The sequence below is a fragment of the Sus scrofa genome, chromosome 1, assembly GCF_054392235.1.
Source record: "Sus scrofa isolate SSC_HxYL_T2T_F1_AM1 chromosome 1, Sscrofa_HxYL_maternal_Yorkshire_Landrace_v2.0, whole genome shotgun sequence".
Taxonomy (NCBI): domain Eukaryota; kingdom Metazoa; phylum Chordata; class Mammalia; order Artiodactyla; family Suidae; genus Sus; species Sus scrofa.
Window position 1 is genome coordinate 154920911 of NC_139383.1, and position 14736 is coordinate 154935646.

General features: G+C 45.7%; 1 protein-coding gene across 18 annotated transcripts in view; it reads left to right on the plus strand.

Moving 5' to 3' along the window:
- APBA2 (amyloid beta precursor protein binding family A member 2) overlaps positions 1 to 14736 on the plus strand; it is a 243651-nt gene that overhangs the window by 28077 nt on the left and 200838 nt on the right. The window contains exon 1 of one of the 18 annotated variants that reach the window (XM_084976638.1): positions 13030 to 13961. The exons of 15 other annotated variants lie outside the window; for them this stretch is intronic. The gene's annotated coding sequence lies outside the window, so the exon portion shown is untranslated. Of the gene's footprint in view, positions 1 to 13029; positions 13962 to 14736 lie in introns of those variants that run through there. 2 more of the 18 variants (XM_084976597.1, XM_084976692.1) reach the window with 2 other exon arrangements.

The following is a 14736-nucleotide window of genomic DNA, read 5'->3' on the forward strand; positions in this document are numbered from 1 at the left end:
GCTTCTTAATAATATGCACTTAAGTTTCCTCCATGCCTTTGCATGTCTTGACAGCTCATTTCTTTTCCTTGCTTCATCATATTCCACTGTCTGCGTATACTTTGGTTTATTTATCCACTCACCTACTGAAGGATCTTGTTTGCTTTCAAGTTTGGCAATTATGAATAAAACCAGTATCAGTATCTGCGTGCAAGTTTTTGTATGGACTTAAGTTTTCAACTTTGGGTGGGGGTAGAATACCAAGGAGTGCATTTCCTGGACCTATGGTAAGAGTATGTCTATCTTTCTAAGAAACTACCAAACTGTCTTTCCAAGTGTCTGTATCTACCCCTTTTCATTCCCACTAGCAGTGAATGAGAGTTCCTGTTGCTCCATATCCTTGCTAACATTTGGTGTTGTTGGTGTTCCAGATTTTAGCCATTCTAGTAGATGTGTAGTGAGTCTCATTGCTGTTTTAATTTGCATTGCCCAAGTTCAAAGCATCTTTTTATATGCTTATTGGCCATTTTCTTCTTTGGTGAGGTGTCTTCACATTTTTGGCTTATTTTATGTCTGGATTGTTTGTTTTCTTATTGTTGAATTTTAAGCTTTCTTTGTATGTTTTGCATGACAAGTTCTTTATCAGATATGTCTTTTGCAGATATCTTCTCTCAGCCTGTGGCTTATCTTTTTCTTCTTTTAATTGTCTTTCATAGAGCAGAAACTTTTCATTTTAATGAAATCCAGCTTATTGGTTCTTTCTTTCATGGACCATGGTTTTGGTGTTATATCTAAAAAAGTCATTGCCAAATACAAGGTCATCAAGATTTTCTTCTGTATTCTTTCTGGGAGTTTATAGCTTTGTGTTTTGACATTTAGGTCTGTGATCCATTAATTTTTGTCAAGTACATGGAGTCAGTGTCTGGATTTATTTTTTTGCATATGGATGTCCATTTGTTCCAGTACCATTTGTTGAAAAGACTATCTTTTCACATTGTATTGCTTTTGTTCCTTTGTGAAATACCAGTTGATTATTCGTATGTGAGCCATCTCTGGGCTGTCTGTTCTAGTCCATTGATCTGCCTGTTCTTTCACCAGTACCACACTGCCTTGATGACTGCAGCTTTAGGGTAGCTCTGGAAGTCAGGTAGTGTGCATCTTTCAACTTGATTCTCTTTCCTTCTCTTTTGTGTTTTCCCACCATTCCTCTTAAAGCTCTTGCCCATGTGTGCACTGCAATGATTTGTTTTCATAGATGTTAAAATCATGGCTGGTGTCTAGATCATCATTTTAGAAATTCTATGTGGCCAGTGAAGCACTTTTTCTCTTTTCATTTTTATATAGCTGTATCTATTTCCAATTTTAGTTTCATATCACTTCTGTCTAATAGTGTATCCGCTTGAGATGGTTTGCTTTCTATTGGATAGGCTTGAGAAGAAATTACTTAAAAATTCGTATATTTAGAGTTTCAAGGATCATAAGTGTTGATTTTTAGGGAACATCCCAATTTTCACATTATGTGATTCTTCTCCAAAAAGGAGGGTCATGAAATGACAACCTTGCATTTTCTGCTTCCTGGTAAGAAGCACTGAACTGTAAGAGGTTATGATTTTAATTTTAATTGCATATTAATACCTTTGAAAGCCGAAGGTTCTGTGTGTCTGGGTTATGCATCTCTAAGTTGGGAGGTATGGTGCACTGAGGGCTGATCCAGCAAGGAGCCCTTGAGCTGTATGGTTTGGGGTCTTCTGGCTGCCTTCCCACTGTGTGCAGGGAGACCAGATCCCAGAGAAGCACAATAGCAGATCCGTCTTATTGGGAAGAAAGGACACAGCCACCAGCACTGGAGTGTTTTGCTTCTCCTGAACAAATAAGATAGCACGTTGCTGGCATTTGTAGCTCACATAGGACCGTGTGGCCCAGGCTTGCCTGCTGGTCTGCTTGGCAGAGATAAGGTGCCCAGACGCAGAGCCTCTCTGCAGATTCAGGGAAGGAGTTTAATTCCGTGCACTTCCTGCGTCTCATTTACAGTTTGCTCGTAATGATATGCGCTTGTTCTATATGGAGCTGTGTATGGATTCTTTCTCTGTCTTCAATTTAATGGATCTTTAAAAATAAAAATCTATCTTGCTTAAGCCACTTAGAGATGTTTCACACTTAAAAAAACAAAAGGTAGCTGCTGTAATGATCCCTTTGTCCATCCCACACCACGGCCTTGTGGGCAGTTGCTGTCCTGAGCCCATTTGGACACGTTTCTCTTCTTATCAGAAAGGGAGCTGTAAATAGTGCAGATCAGTGACTCATGTTAGCATTAGTGATGGAAAAATGGAAAGAGATGCTTCCTTGATGTTGCCATTCCAAGTTAAGCTAATGAGGGTGCATATTTGTTGCTAGCTGCTGATGGCAGACATCACTAGAGTAATTTGGATTAGTGGGAAGTTGGAACATATTGTTTTAAAAGAGATTTCAAGAGCATCATCTTTGGAAATCCTCTGTAGATATGAATTCTCCCCTTCTTTTCAATCCTGCTTATATAGCTGTATCTGAATTTTTCATTGCCTAGCTGTTTCATTGCTTAGCCTGAGCCATCTCGAATTCTATTAAATGGGCTTAACATTAGATTATTTAAAATATTTTTTACTGCCATTTGGAAGACCTGGAAGTGTTTCCAGTGTTTGTATTCGGGTCACGGATATGCCACTGTGCATCACTTTGTCACATGTAGAGCCAGGCTATTTCAAGGAAGGGCCGGAGAAGAGACTTGCTATTTCTGAGAATATCCAGTGGATTAGGAAGCATGGGTTGTTCAAAGATCTGTCCTTTGTGCTTTGAAATCTGAAATGGAGAAGCCGTGGCCTCATGGGGACCTGGATGTTTGGAACCTGGGAGGGGGCAGGTCAGGCTCTTGGCTTCATGTAGCAGCTACATCCAGCCCTAGATGGCCTGACATTGTGGAAGTGAAGATGCATAAAAAGCCCGAGGTCCGTGGCTGGCTACTTACTCAGGCAGGCGTGGGGTGAGGAGGCTGGGTGACTGGTGGGTGGGGGTTCCTGCCTGGCACCCTCCAGAGGCTGGTCTTCTTTACTCTGCAGCTTCCCATTTCATCTGGGTGCCCCCATGTGGTTATGGGCTGCAGGGATGTTGGAGGCCAAACCTCCAGCCCCAGTGTCTCCTCATTTTTATCCTTCGTTCTCTGGGCCTTTTGCTCGAAGCTACTTTGATTATCTCATGTATGTATTTACTGTTAAAATGTACATTAAGCATTTAGTAAGGGAAAGATTTCAAAGACACAAAACATCCATCCATTGATCCATTCATCCATCATTCAGTACGTACTTGTGAAACACCTACCATGTGCCATACACCGTGGTGGGTGAAACAAGGGTTTCTGTGTTCCTCAGAGCTCATGTTCTGATACTGAGCATAACAACACTGTCTGGGGCAGGGATCACAAAGTTTGTCACCTCAGTTTCCTGGGTCATAATCAAGGACTGAAAGCAAGAACCTCCAGAAAAATGAGGTGGGGGGAGGGCACTTGACTCACCTGCTTAGCGGCTGAGCTTAAGGCACTTGGGTACACACTTCCTAACAGCATCCTTGCCCTTTGGGTGGGATGCCAAGGGGCAGGCAGGGGTGGGCAGGGAGGCAATATGTGCAGACTGCTGGGTCAGGTGACAGACTTAGAGCAGTGGAGGAGAGGGACAGCCCTGCCATGTGGGGCTTCCAGTCTGCAGCATCTTAGCAGTTACCCACATTTTAGAAAAAATTCTACTAAAGCACTTAGCTTTTTGCAGTATATTTTACACTTTAATGCCATTTCACCCTGTGCTGGGTAATGGGATCCTCTTCACCTTGGGGGGTGACCTTCCTTCCTGAGGAGCCTCGGACTCCTTCCCTCTCTCCTCCTGGAAGTTAATCCTTCCTTTCCAGCTGCCCTTCCCAGAGGTCAGTTTTTTCTGTGCTGACACCTCCTAGCTAGAATGTGAAATCCCTGAAAGCACAGACAGTGAGTTTCATCTTAATGCTGCTGGATATGAAATGCATTTTGGGAGTTCCCTGGTGGCACAGGGGATTAAGGATCTGGCATTGTTGCTGCCATGGCTCTGGCTACTCCTGTGCTGCTGGTTCGATCCCTGGCCCGAGAACTTCTGCATGCTGCAGGTGCAGCCAAAAAAAGAAAAATGCATTTTGGTAAAGGGCCCAACCAAGACACACATATTTCATAGAGTAAAAGTGATGCCTCCTCTCCCATTTTTATGCCTCTCCACAGAGGAAATGTTGACGGGTACTGGTGGCAGCCCTCTGGGCTGTACGCCTTTGCATCTGAACATGGACTTGCAGATACGTATACATTGCTGTGTCTGTAACTGGGATCTACACACACACACACACTTTAGCTAACTTGACATTTTCATGAAATCCTAGGCTTTTTTTTTTTTTTTTTTTTGCTTTTTGGGGCTGCACCCATGGCATATGGAGGTTCCTAGGTTAGGGGTCAAATCGGAGCTACAGCTGCCAGCCTATGCCACAGCCACACCAATGCAGGATCCAAGCCGCATCTGTGACCTACACCACAGCTCATGGCATGCCAGATCCCTGACCCAATGAGTGAGGCCAGGGATTGAACCCGCAACCTAATGGTTCCTAGTCGGATTTGTTTCCGCTGCACCATGTTGGGAATTCCGAACGAAATCCTAGGCTTTTAAGATTTCTGTTAGTTTGTATTGGCCTACCTCTTAAAAAAACAAAACAAAAACAAAAAAACTCTACCCTAGTTTATTTAACCATTCTCCTATTTATGGGCACTTAGTTTGCTTCCAGTTTTTAACAAGATTGCTGCAATGAAAATCCTTATACTCACATCATTTCACATATATGTGAGTCCTCCTGGAAATGGAGTTGCTGGGTAAAAGGATGCGCATATTTAAATTTTTGATAGAGAAGGCTGAATTGCTTTTCTAAAAGGCTTCACTGGGACTCCTTCTAAAGAAATACTTTTTTTTAAATTTTATTTCAAAGGGAGGAAACAAGCAAAAAGGAATCCACCACCAATAGCTAAATAAAGAGAGTAGTGTCCCCTCAGGCCATAAACTGTGAAATCCCACAGCTCGGAGAGGTGGAGGACCCAGGCAGAGGTTGACATGGGTTCTGAGGTTTCCTGAACTGTCCTCTTCCCCCAGTCCCCATAAAAAGCAGCCCTGGGGGAAGGTGAACAACTGAAGATCTGAGAGTTTACTAATGTCCCTCAGTCTGGAGAGAGGGAGACTGTGATGGTGAGGTTGGGGAGGTATGCGTCTTCTCCAGGGCTGCTGCCCATGGTCTGAGCTGCATTTTGGAAGAATCCCTTAGCTCTGTCTTCCAGTTTACCCATCGGCTCTTCAATTACATCCATTCTTATTACATTCAGCCTTCTGAATATCAACCACCATATATTTATTTTTAAGTTGGTCGTGTGTTTTTTTCAATCAAGTTTTTAAAAAAGTGTAGTTAATTTATAATGTTGTATTAATTTCAGATGTACAGCAAAGTGGTTCAGTTATTTGCATATATATATGTAAATATGTATATGTATAATTTTCAGATTATTTTCCATTCTAGGCTACTACAAAATATTCCCTGTGCTTTACTCCTTTTTGTTTACCTGTTCTATATATAGCAGCATGTATATGTTAATCCCAAACTCTTACTTTATCCTTTCCTCTTTCCACTTTGGTAACCATGACTTTGTTTTCTATGTGTATGAATCTGTTTCTGTTTTATAAATAAATTCTATAAATAAGTTCATTTGTATCCTTAGTTAGATTCCACATAGAAGTGATACTGTATCATGTTTTTTGTCTTTTTCTGTCTGATTTGCTTAACTTAGTTTGATAATCTCTAGGTCCATTCATGTTGCTGCAAATGGCATTATTTCATTCTTTTTTTTTTATGACTGAGTAGTATTCCATTGTATATGTACCATATCTTTATCCATTGGACATTTGGGTTGTTTCCATGGCTTGGCTATTGTTAATAGTGCTGCAGTGAACATAGGGATGATATATATCTTTTTGAATGAACGTTTTGTCCAGATTAATACCCAGGAGTAGAGTTGCTGGATCATATGGTAGTTCTATCTTCATATTTCTGAGGAACCTCCCTCCATACTCTTCTCCATAGTGGTTGTACCAACAGGTATTCCTACCAACAGTGTAGGAGAGTTCACTTTTCTATACAGCTTCTCTAGCGTTTGTTTTTTTGTAGACTTTTTGGTGATGGCCATTCAGACTGGTATGAGGTGGCACCTCACTGCAGTTTTGATTTGCATTTCTCTAATAATTAGCAGTGTTGTGCATCTTTTCATGTGCCTGTTGGCCATCTATCTTCAAGATTTATTTGTATAAATGTCTATTTAGGTCTTCTGCCCATTTTTTGATTGGGTTGTTTGTTTTCTTGATATTAAGCTGTACAAGCTATTGGTATATTATAGAAATTAATCCCTTGTCACCAACCACCATATATATATGTATATTTTGTCCTTTTGCCTTTTCTAGGGCCACTCCCGAGGCATATGGAGGGTCCCAGGCTAGGGGTCTATTCAGAACTGTAGCCGCTGGCCTACGCCAGAGCCACAGCAATGCGGGATCCGAGCCCCATAGCTCACAGCAACGCTGGATCCTTAACCCACTGAGCAAGGCCAGGGATCGAACCCACGACCTCATGGTTCCTAGTTGGATTCGTTAACTACTGAGCCACAACGGGAACTCCAATCACCATATTTTTTAAGTTAGTAGCCATAATCATTTCAGCAGTTTTAGGTTTATAGAAAAGTTGAGCAGAAAGGTCCCATATAGACTCTAACCCCTCTGACCCCTAGTTTCCTGTTATCAGCGTCTTGCTTTAATATGGAACATTAGTCACCCCTGATGAGCCAATATTGGTACACTATTACTATTAGTAACTAAATTAGGGTTAGTTTCACTATGTGTCCTACATTCTGTGGGTTTTAGTAAAAGCATAATGACTCACATTACCATTCATTTGCTTTACTAGATCATTAGTTGTGTCCTTGTCTGGTTAACTTCTTCCTGTTTTAAGGCTACCTTTTGGTAACAACCTTTGGGGTCTTGGGAAGGGCCAGGGTGCTGAGGTGCTGGCTGTCTTTGAAGGAGTGTTGCTCCTGTGATGTCCGGATACCCCTGAATTCTGACCCCGCTCAGATCTCCTTACCCATCACTATGAGGCAAGGATAACGGTGGTGATGATGGTCGCAGGGAGCCTGTGGGGCCTGAAAGGCTGCACGGTGAAGCAGCTGGCCTCCCCAGGCTTCACTTCCCAGGTTCCCCCTCCCTTCACTCTCTGAAATTTGTGCCATTTATCTCGGAATGGTCTGGCCAGATGTAGTATTTTATTTTATTATTTTTATTTTTTGGCCATCTTTGATGCAGGTGGAAGTTCCTGGGCTAGGGATCGAACCTGTGCTTCAGCAGTGACCTGAGCCACAGCAGTGACAGTGCTGAGTCCTTAACCCATCGTGCCATGGGGGAACTCCAGGATGTAGTATTCTAGAGGACTACTTCAGTGGGTATGGTGTGTGGGTATCTGTCCTGCTCTGCTCTCCAGTGATGGGCAGTGTGGGGCTCTGGGGACTCTGGGAGGGCTGCTGCTGTGATGCCACCCCCGCCTTGCTCATGATGAGCATGTGAATAGGGAGGGAGGTGGGAATAGGTTTGAGGCCTTTTCAGGATGGGGACAGGCCCCTCACTGTGTCAGAATAAGAACTAGCTTGGATGTGCATGTCTCTCTGGCAAGCTGTGCTCCCTGACTCCAAGTGACAGGGGAGCCTTCCCAAAAGGCATCTTTCCAGCTTGTGGCTATCCAGGGGCAGAGCCTGTGCCCCCTTCTCATCCTGCAGCCCTGAAGCTGGTGTCCAGGTCACACCTAGGGCCCACAGCTCACTGGCCTCGACTGGTATGTGGAGGTGTTCATGAGTGGGCTGGGAGGGTGCTGCTGGATGCCCCAAACCTGGTTGCAGTGGTCACCCTGCCCACCTAACAGGTGGCCCGGGGAGCCACTGTTCCCCTGAGCATCCATCTCTCTGTGTCTTGGGGACAGTCCTGTCATTGAGTCACCATTCAGTGGGTGCCATAGAGCATCACCATGGGTGGGAAGGCATAGGAACTGTAGGGTTTCTGTCCTAATGGATGGTGCTGCTCATGTCCCAGGACACAGGGCAGGACAAGGCTGCAGCATGGATGGGTGAGTGGGGGGCTGAGAGATTATCTGGGGCTCACCCGGCGCAGGCCTGGCAGGTCCGAACAACAGCACAGAGCCTGGGAGGCTGGGCAGAGTGAGTGATGGATGGAGGCCAGGCCTGGAGGCTTCCCCTGCCTGCCGCCTGCCCCCCACAGTCTGAGAGTGTGCATTCTAGGTGATGGGGGCCTTTGCAGGAGGGTGGTTGAGGAGAGGAAGATGTGATCTGACTTACGATTTATTTATTTATTTTTTTAATTTAATGGCCATACCCCCAGGATATGGAAGTTCCTGGGCCAGGGATTAAATCCAAGCTGCAGCTGTGACCTATGCCTTAGTTGTGGCAATGCCAGATCCTGTAACCTACAGGGCTGGGCCAGCAGTTGAACCTGTACCTCCATAGAAACCTGAGCCACTGCAGTTGGATTCTTAACTCACTGCACCACAATGGGAACTCCCATAATTTGATATTTTTATATAGCTCTAAAAAAAATTTTTTTTTGGTTGCACCGTCAGCATGGGAAAGTTTCCTGAGCCTAGGATTGAACCTGAGCTATAGCAGTGACAATGCCAGTCTTTTTATTTATTTATTTATTTATTTATTTATTTATTAATTATTTATTTATTTTTTTGACAATGCCAGTCTTAATCAGAGCTACCAGGGAACTCTTGTAGGTTTTGCTTTTGAAGTGTCTTGATGCTCACTCAGCCCTGGCCAGCCCTGCTCCAGGTGTCTCAGGTCATGTGAACACCCTGGCAGGATGCTGAGATTTCTGAGGTCCCTTGTGGTCTAGGACAGGAGAGCCCAGGGGCTCAGTAGCTTGCTGAGGGCCTCAGGAAATAAGCCCAGGCTCCTGACAGCTGCCCAGCTGCCCTGGGGGTGCATGCGGCTGCCTGGGATTCTGGCCCTGTCCCCAGTGACTGCTGGTTGGGTCATATAAGAGTCAGGGCTACAGACCACAGTGAGGCTCGGGGTGTGGGAGGAGGGCTCAGGATGCTGAAAGTCTGAGCTGCCTTCTGAGCCCCAGCCTCCTCGCCTTGTAGTGTCCTTCAGAGCTTATTTGGAGGGGACTCTTGGACCCATGAAGGGCTTCCTGTTCCTCCTTCCAGGCAGTTTGGAGAGCCGCAGTCTCCACGTGGTCACTATGGCAAGTGGGGGACAGCCGGATACCAGTTTTTGGCCTGCATACGTCCTGCTTTCCTACTGGGTAGACGATGAGGTGATTCATTCATTCCCAATGTGTTTGTTTATGGAGTGTTAATTGATTGAAAATCCCTACCCGCAAGGAGCTTGTTTTCCAGTAAGGGAAGGCAGACGATGTCCAAGATAAATAAAGGCACATGTCACATGTTGCTATGGAGAAACACAAGGCCGAGCTAAGGAGGAGTCCAGGAGAGTTGGGTGTGTGAGCAGCAGCATGGGGGAGAGGAGGGTCGGAGCCATGTGGACAGCGAGGGGAGTGCCATGCAAAGGCACTGGGGTGACACCTGTCTGGTGTGTGTGAGGAAGAGCAAGGGGGCTGGGTGTCTGGTTTTGAGGGAGTGAGGGCAGAGGATGGAGAGGTCATAAGAGGGGGAGGGATGGGCGCCAGATGGCATAGGGACCCTGGTAAGGACTGAATGTTGGGAAGGATCATTTGGGCTAGTGCTCTGAGGCTGGATTAGACAAGGATCAGTGTAGAGGAAGCAAGCTGTTAGGAGCTGCTGCAGCCACCCAGGGATTGGCGGCTCGGTGCTGGGCATTGGTGGGTAATAGGTCAGCAGTGCTGGCAGCCAGCATGGTTTCCTGATGGGTGTGGGGGTGAGGGAAGGAGAAGGGCCCAGCATGGCTCGGAGGCTTTGGTCTCTGCAACTTGAAGGGCGGTAGCCATCAACTGACATGGGAAGGCTTCTGGGAGAGGTAAGGGCAAGTTTCCCAAATTCTGCACGTCTGGAGACCCATGTTTGGCTTTTCAGGCAAATCCTCGGCAGCTTCTGATTCTTTGGTTCTCAGAGGCAGAGGAAACACAGAGGGCCTCACAGAGACCGACTCATCTGTGTCAGGATGCTCGCCAGGGTCATGAGCCCTTTGCTCAAGGGCTGCAAGGAAGATGCCACTGGCCGGGCTTTGTCTGGATTAGGCGGAGCCTCAGGGAAGGGCTTTCTGGCTTCACCTCTGGGCTCTTGCCACCTGTTCTGTATATTCTCATTTCTATCTTTGCAGACCAGGGCTCATTGTTTTTGCCTTCTCAGATTATTTTTTTTTAAATTGAGGTATAGTTAACTGGTAACATTATACACACACACACACACATAAATACATGTATGTATATACATTGTGTATGTGTGTGTATAACAGTTCCAGGTGTGCTATGTAATGAGTCTATATCTGTGATTATTGCAGAATGATCACCACACTAAATCTAGCTACCATTTATCACCTTACAGAGTTATAATTTTTCTTGTGATGAGAGCTTTTAAGATCTACTCTTTTAGCAATTTTCAAATATGCACCACAGTATCATTAACTGTAGTCACCACGCGGTACATTACATCCCTAGGACTTGCTTCTTTTGTAGCTGGGATTTGCACCTTTTGACCTGTTTCATGCATGTCACGCATCCCCAGCTCCCACCTCTGGCAACTGCTAATCTGTTCTCTGTATCTATGAACTTGGGGTTTTTTGGTTTGTTTTTGTTTTGGATACTACATGTAAGTGAGATCATGGAGTATTTGTTTTTCTCTGTCTGACTTATTTCACTAAGTATAATGTCCTTAAGATCTATCCATATTGTCAAAAATGGCAAATTCCATTCTTTTTTTATGACTGGATAATATTCCATTGTGTGTGTGTGTGTGTGTGTCTATGTATGTACCTATCTATCTATCTATTGATCTATCTATCTCACATCTTTATTCATCCATTGATGGACACTTAGGTTGTTTCCATATCTTGGTTATTTGAAGAATGCTACAATAAACATGGGAGTGCAAATATCTTTTTGAATTCGTAGTTTCATTTTCTTTGAATAAATACTCAGAAGTGAGATTGCTGGATCAGAAGATAGTTTCATTTTAAATTTTATTTATTTATTTAGTCTTTTGTCCTTTTAGGGCCGCACCCGTGGCATATGGAGATTCCCAGGCTAGGGGTTGAATCAGAGCTGCAGCTGTCAGCCTACGCCACAGCCACAGCAATGCCAGAACTGCGTCTGTGACATACACCACAGCTCCCGGCAATGCCGGATCCTTAACCCACTGAGCGAGGCCAGGGATAGAATCCGCACACAGAAGGCTCTTGGCAAAAAGTGACTCCAGCAGATTACAAATGCTAGAGCTGCCGCTCACCCTGTGGACAGGCCTGATTCTGGGAGCCCTGTGAGTTTCCATTGTGGCTCAGTGGTAACAAATCTGACTAGTATCCATGAGGATGCGGGTTTGATCGATCTCTGGTCCTGCTCAGTGGGTTAAGGGTCTGGCGATGCTGTGAGCTATAGTGTACATTGCAGACGTGGCTCACATTCAACCCATAGCCTGGAAACTTCCGTATGTGGCCTTAAAAAGTGTGTGCTTGCGCGCACACGCTCAGACACACACCCTCCCCCCCAAGAACTGACTCTGCGCTTGGCGTCAGTGCTCAGTGTGGTTTCAGCTGTCTCAGTGTGATATTCTGTTGTTTTCTATCTGCTGTAGCAGGTGCCTTTGACCCCCGCCCGATGCTCCCTCCTTGACCTGAAGATCTCTTCCCCATCCTTGCTGCTTCTTGCATCTGTCTTCTCCTTTCTTTAAGCCTGCATTTGAGGCGTATGTCCTTGGGTTGCTGGCTGCTGTGGCATTTGCAGTCTCTGGAAAGCTGTGCTTTGTGAGCCCAGGAGCCTGGATAAGGTTGGGAATGATTGTGAGAACCACAGAAACAAGACAGGCTGAGAAGAGAGTGGTTACTGCCAGGCCTCTCCCAATTGGGTTTTGAAGAATGAATAGGGGTTTGTCAATAAAATTCTAGAGGAGTAAACAAGGGGATGAATCAGACTGGCCTGGAAGGGATGAGACACTGACAGCAGGGACAGCAGGGGGTTGTGGGGGTGTGGTGGGGTGAGGTGCAGTGATGCCCAGAGCCTAGACCAGGAGCTCGTGGTCCAGAGCTGGTTATTGCGTGGTACAGCACTGTGCCTTCATTAGAATCCTGGCTGTAGATGGGGGCAGGCGCAGGTGTGTTTGGCCTGGGTGTCCTCTGCATGGATGGCCCTTGTCCATCAGTATCTGGGTGGGCCCATGGTGGGTGGATGGGGTCCTGAGATTGGATTTAGGAGGCTTCTAGCCAAGTGGCCTGCTCTGTGGGCAGGAAGCATGGCAGCAGCCATCCAGTAGGAGCTTCAGGAATTTCGTACGTCATGGGGGTCTGTGCCCTCATTGGACAGGCACGGAGACCAGGGCACAGATACTGGAGCTGGGGCCCAAATCCCCTGTGTCTCTGTCATCGTCTGAGGTGAGGAAATGGAGACCCAGGAGGTTCCAAGCCTTCTGGGGCTGTTGGGGCAGAGCTAGGTCTGAGCCACCTCTCTCTCCATCCCAGTGTCACCAGGAGTTTCAGACGACCTGCCTGGGGAGGGTGGCGCCCCCACGTGTTAAGGAGCAGACAGTGTCCCTTGCACATGGGGTGGCTTGTGCTGCATATCCACAGGTTACCCGTTCCTTGAAAAGACTCTGTTTAGTGTGCCAACTGGCGATTGGCACTTGCCATCTGCCTCTATAAGGATTGACTCATGAGCTGCTGCAGCTGGTGACCCTCAGCTCCCCCTGAAAGAGCTCCAGGTGGAGATCAGGAGTAAGGCACTCTGTGCTCTGAGAAAACCGGAAGGTCTTCAGATAGTTAGATGTTTTTAGGAGAAGATTTTATGAGCTCAGTTCTTGCATTGCCTCATATCTACAAAAGTACCAAAATCCTTCATGGTGACGTCTGCTTGTGACGAAGAGTAACCCTCACGAGACTAGCAGCGACATGCTGCAAAATGCGTGCTTCGTTGCAGGTACCCTCCACTTCACAAAAATCATGTATATACTGACCTTCCCCCTTCATCTTTGGAGTGGTTTTTTAGAGCTCTTTAGTCTTCCAGGCTATAGTCCTCATTTTGTCCCGAATAAAACTTAGCTCACAATTCTCACATTATGCATTTGTTTTTCAGTTGACAAGTGTATTTTATAAAATCCTCGCCCACTTTCCTGGGTCATTTTAAGATAAATAACCCAAATGACATCAAACTCTGTATCTTGTGTAGCATTTTGCTTTTTTCGGAAAAACAAGTAGGGGACAGAACCTTGAAGAATGTGCTTTATTTCCTGTCTGATCCAATGAAACCTGGCATGTTAATCCCACAGGGTTTCACCCATCTTTCTCCTAAGCGTTAGAGACTGAGGCTGGGCTGCAGGCAGCCTGAGTGCCTATTGGCCTTCGGGAATAGAGCAAGAGCTCCCCTGATAACTTGGGGAGACTCATGATCAGCTTGCCTCTCAGATTTTCCATATGTTGGGCGGCTCTATGGACAGTTCCACTCGCAGAGTCAGAGCTGCTTGGATGCTTGAAGCTTTTCTGAGTGTGTGATCGGTCACCTGCAGCCAAGCGCTTCCTTCTCATGTAACCAAGCAGGCTGTGTGCTCAGCCTGCCAACGCCCTGTGTGCTTTCATCTCAGTCTCTGGAGGATTCCAGCGATGCTGCCCCTTGTGTGGGGGAGGCCAGACTGACCTGCACATCACAGGCACCTGAAGCTTCCTGGTGAGTAGGATCTGGGGGGAATCACACCTGCCCCTGACCTGCCTGAGTATCTGCACTTTGGGGCTGAGCCGGGGCGGAGGACTGCCAGGCACACTCGTCTTTCTCAGCCAAATTGCAGATGAAGTTGCACTCAAAATTTTTTTTTTTCATTGTTTTCTCTTTGACAAATTGATGAGAAAGATGAGTTTAGGGCATTCCTATGGCAGACCTGCATTTCCTGTGACCTGTGGTCTCACCTTTCAGACATGCCAGGTCCCCTTCTACAGCCTGGGGTATCTCTGGTCTGAGAGTACCCTTGTGGATTCCCTGGGTGCTGATGGGCCAGGTTGTGATGTTAGGGAAAAGCCGGCCTCAGGGTGTTCCTTCCTCTTCTAATTTCTGAAATAGATTTTAGAGAATCAGTAGCATAGCTTCCTTAAATGTTTGGTCGAATTCAGCAGAGAAACCATCTGAGCCTGCTGATTGCTTTTGGGAAGGTTATTAATTATTGATTCAGTTCTTAAAATACATATGGCTACTCTGTCTATTTCTCCTTCTGTGAGTTTTGGTGGTATTTATCTTTTAGGAATTAGTCTGTTTGATCCAGTTCATCAAATTTCAGGGCACAGAGTTCTTTGCAGTATTCCATTATTATTAACTTTTTAATGGGATATTATTATCCTTTAAATGGGGTCAATGTTGATGACTTTTTTTTTTTTTGGTATTGGTAGTTTGTGCCTTCTTTCTCTTGGTTAGCGTAGTCGATAAAACAGATTTGGGTTTCATTTGATTTTCT